Source organism: Etheostoma spectabile, chromosome 3 (genome assembly GCF_008692095.1).
Source record: "Etheostoma spectabile isolate EspeVRDwgs_2016 chromosome 3, UIUC_Espe_1.0, whole genome shotgun sequence".
NCBI classification, from domain to species: Eukaryota; Metazoa; Chordata; class Actinopteri; order Perciformes; family Percidae; genus Etheostoma; species Etheostoma spectabile.
In genome coordinates this window covers 5613354-5618181 of record NC_045735.1, presented here as the reverse complement: position 1 = coordinate 5618181, position 4828 = coordinate 5613354, and the positions used below count along the sequence as shown (strand labels likewise).

At 39.4% G+C, this 4828-nt stretch overlaps 1 protein-coding gene across 7 annotated transcripts in view; it reads right to left on the bottom strand.

Annotated features, from left to right (window-relative positions):
• The window catches only part of LOC116672846 (chloride channel protein 2), a 162668-nt gene that overhangs the window by 118196 nt on the left and 39644 nt on the right, over positions 1-4828 (bottom strand). The gene's annotated exons all lie outside the window — the stretch shown is intronic.

Sequence of the window (4828 nt, the reverse complement as noted above, 5' to 3'; positions counted from 1 at the left end):
TCGTCACCTGGTTCGACGGCAGCTTCCTTGACCTTAATGTCAGAAAGAGCAAGGAGCGGTGTGGGAGTAGTTAGCTCGTCTTTCGGCCTTTTATTATGAAGGGGCAGGAAGTGGAGCAGGATACTCAGTTTAAATATCTTGTAACAATTATTGACAATCAACTCACCTTTCAGACCAATGTGGACTACGTTGAGAAAAAGGCAAGGAAGCGGCTCTCTCTCTTCAGGAAAATGAGGGCCTGCAAACCCCCTAACCATGATCTATAAGTCACTCACTGAGAGTTTTTGAACCCTAACATCATCTCTTGGTGTGGGATCTCTCAATTAGACAGATGAATTAGCTGACCCAGGTGATTGGAAATAAACAATTCCAACTTCAAAACCTATACGACCAGTCACCCCGGTCTATAATGATCCCACCCACTCCCTGCACTCATCATTTCAGCTGTTGCCATCTGGCAGGAGACTCAAGGACCCCCTCGTTAGGAAAAATGGGTACAAGAAGTCATTTGTGCCCTCTGCTGTAACCATCCTAAAAAAATGGTCACATAATGTCGAAAATGTATTTTATGTATTTTAGCTGTCATTTTCCATTTCATGTAATGTAATGGACAATAAAAGTTGTCCGATCTTATCTTATCAACACAGAGCATATTTGAACTTCCTAGAATATAGCCGTAACTCTTTAAAGTCCGAACCCTGTGGTACACAGTTGAAGTCCACAGTGTGAGTGGAAAGTGTCAGATGGAAACAGGGAATGACTGAATGTTCAGTGCTGTACTGTAGCTTCATTCCTAAATGCATAGTGTTAGACTATCCGACTTCATAAAGGTCCATTTGCATATGAGAGGGCCAAGAGTGTATCAGACTCCACGCTGTTTCTCAAATGGAATACAGTCTGTCGGGCACATTTCAGCAGAATCTGCAAGTCTTAGCTAAAGTGGATTCTATTTTTTTACTTTTTTTTTAATAATCATATGATGCACAAGCGTCAACTTTTATTTTTACTTTGTTTGTGTTGCTGTTGTCTTTGTTGTACTTGGTGCTGATATTGGTGATGGTGGTAGTTTTGGTGTCAACACTAATGTGACCCAAATAACAGTTAATAATGACAAATATGGCAATACCATTTGGTATAGAAACTGGTTAACCTTATTTGTATGATGAAAATTGAACACACTAGGCCACACTAACACCAGGGTTTGCAGTGGCGCTAATGGAATTCATTGCATGCTTAAAAAGTAACAATCCTGATTCACCAACAGGGCACAGATTGATTTTGCGAGTAGAAGGTGGACACCGGGGCTGTCAGAACAGATTGACTAAATCTCCTTGCATGTCAGGACAAAACAGACCCTGGCAGCAGGCTTACGTTTCTTGGAACATGGCCCCTATGGCCTGACGGAAGAAAAGTGTTTAGATAACATACACACAGGCACGCCACAACAGAGGTGAAAAGAGTACAAAATATTCTACTTAAGTAAAAGTAGTTTAACTTTGATGAACTTTAATGAACTTTGACTTACATGTACAAGTTAAATTACTGGAATAAAAATCTCCTCCAGTAAAAGTAAAAAGTGGCTTCTGTACTTTGGGTAAAAGTTACTTTTTAACAGCGAGGGGAGATATACTTTTGATATTACTTATTTAAAATCTTATTTATACCTGTTATACTTCTTTAATTGTTATTAAAATTATTATATAAATTGCTGTCTTTTGCGATTTGATAAGAGCAGTAAGCCATTTCGATGTTAGTTTGTAGACGGATACTTTGCCAAAGAAATGTTAGTGCTTCTTTATTTACCTTTTTTTCCCCTCTGTAACGGATGTGATTTCAAATGTAGCAAAGTAAAATACTTCAAACAAAACATACTTAAGGGGAGACACCCCAGGCAAAACCATAATTTTTCATAATTTTGAGTTTTTGGGCCATTTTACTTCCATCATCCAGCATGTCTTCTTTCAGCCTATTGGAGGAAAAACACAAATCCCAAATTCACATTTAGGTGTTCATTTTACAACACTTTGTGTATTTTCACCAGTAAGTTTCTCCTAAATTTAGCAAAAGTTAGCATTAGATAATGCCTCATTTGCATATTTTAACAAAATATTTCAGAAAACCAGCAGGAAATCCTCTCGTTAGACAGACTTCCACCCTTGCATAATTATTTGTATGCAGTGATTACATTTTGCACCATCATGTATGCCTTTTGACAAGTTTAGCAATACTTTTGAGCACTAGCTGAACACTATGCATGTGTTAAATATTTCGTAAACCAGTGATGTAGACCACAATTAACTTTAAAGAATAGATAAGCAAAGACAAAAATCTTCCTTATAAATCCCTATTCTTAAAAATGTACAGCTGCAACACCAACAGGTGTCGGTAGAAAGGATTAATTGACTGAGAAGCCTCAAACTACCTCGCCAGATCCATGTAAAAGTCCAATATAGGAGGAAGAAAGGAATGAACACAAACGGGAAAAAAAAAATCAAAGAAGGGAAACATTTGGGGAGCGATTTGGGGTTTCCGACATGAAATGCCAACCGCTGTTCTACCCAAGATGCTATTCTGCATTGCATTCTTGGCCACATTCATGATAGCCAACTCTAAGTTTTAATTACGTAAGGAGACTTCAAAACGCAAAGAAAACTCAAAAGACCCAAAAAACAAGAGGACAGAAATAGCCTTTCTGAGATGCACCCCCTTCAAACTTGCATCCAAGCAGAGGAAGAAAACAAACAGACCCATCCAGAACAAAGGCATTAGTGGTTGAAAGCCTGTCATTATGTTGAGCATAGTCAGAAACGGGCGCTCGGCTGAGCCTCCCTGCCTGGGTTAATTGATCCCAGATGAACGGGTTGTCCTAGATTCATTGTCCTGGCTGCTGGGGCAAAAGCCAGGGCACGGGTGACGAGTTATTCCAGCATCAGTATAAGGGGTAGAAGAACCAGGAGACACTACAAAGTAAGATAAAAATGTGACTTGTTGCGAGGCCAAAAGGCATTTCAACCCAAGAGTTCCACTTTCAAAATTGATCATGGGAGAAGCAACACAGGTCAATGTCTAACTGACAAACCTGTATTAAAAGCTGGGTTTCATTAGTATTTATATACATTTTTTCTTATAAAATTGTTTGAAATAATCTTCACAACCCGACAGCAATAAATAACTTATGGTAATTGAAAAAAGAACAAAAAAGATCTGTCATCTGTAGCTTCTGTAATCCTGTGAAAAACACCCACCGATCACTCCCTCTCGGTTTGTTTAGAAAGAACTAATGAAATGCCTCCTTGCCCCGCTGTGTGAACCACTCCCATGTACGAGCCCGAGCTCAATGCGTGTCATCGCCGCGTTGCTAACAGTTGTCCTGTTTGTTTTAAACACTTGGTGGCAAAATCTAAGGTGTTTCATTATCGTTGAATGAGACATAAACGTAAAATTGCCATTGGAGTGTGCCCCGCATGTTCTTGGTAGCGGCCCAGGTTAGAGTCTGACCCGTGGGCCATTGGTGTGTCGTCCCCCCCTTCTCTATCCCCTTTCTGGTCTTCAAGCTGTCCTATCAATTAAAGGACATAAAAAGGCACAGAAAAATCTAAAAAAAAAAAAAAGAAAACATTGCAGCCCTTAATCTGCCTAAAACCATCTGTGTTTGGGTTGGAGCCCCGAGGGCAAGGAGAGGGGTTAGACGGAGTACGTTACCAACCCTTCCTTTAACTGGCGACATGTTAACCAAGGCAAAAGACATAAATATCAGGGTTGTAAAGATGTGCAGATACAAATTGGGATCAGGTTGTATTAACACAGATATGACAACACTTACACATGGACCAAGAATCAACCGATGGCTTGATTCTAACATTGTAAATCGGTCTTCTAAACTTGGTCATTCCTGTTCGGGGTGGCAGGAATCAGCCAATCGGGTCCTTTGTTGGGTTTACAGAATAAAACATGCCGACTGCTAGGTTTCATTTTTGGAGTAAGCAATGAGAGGATTACATCGTGGCTATTGTAATTTGTACTAGCTGTAGTCTGAGTCATCCATCCATGTGTGCATGCATAACTTGAGTAGACTGGTATGAATAAATATATATATAGATACTGTATATATTTGGGTGTGTTAATTTTATATTGATGTTTATATGTTTGAAGATGTTCAGTTAGAATAAAAGGTCAGCAGTCCCCAACCCCCATGCCAGATCCCACTTTACCTCCCACATTAGAGATTATGAGACATTTTAGGAATTCTTCCAGGACTTAAAGAACCAACTTTGTTTTTGTCAGTTGGATTTGTAAAAGTTTCACAAACTCATGAGTCATAGCCTTTTCTCAACACACAGGGGATTATCAAATCCTTCAAGTACAGTACACCAGAATTGAGGTCATGAATTTTACACACAACATCAGTGATTAAGGACTTTTTCTAAAAACAACAGAGGATGAGAAAAGTAAGCCATGTTTTATTGATAAGAAAAATCCAGGAAGCAAAGAAAAAAAAAGTGAAGAGAAGAGGGAAGAGAAAACCTAAGGTCCTGATTATCTCCAGGAGCCAATCAAGGAGCTCAGCTGGGAACAAACCTTCGCCTGGTGCAGTCACTCAGAATGGTTAATGAGTGATCAGCCCAGCTGGAGTTTAATCAGCCTAGCAGATCATGTTTACAGTGGACACACTAAAAAGGTTATGATATTATTTTTACTTATTTATTACAAACAACTGTACTGGTCAAACACACAATAGTGCTGTTAAGTGAAGAAACAGCTAAAGTGATAAATTAGTACAAACTAAATGTGGGCCCACTGGAACGAGACAAGTGTGTGTGTGTGTGTG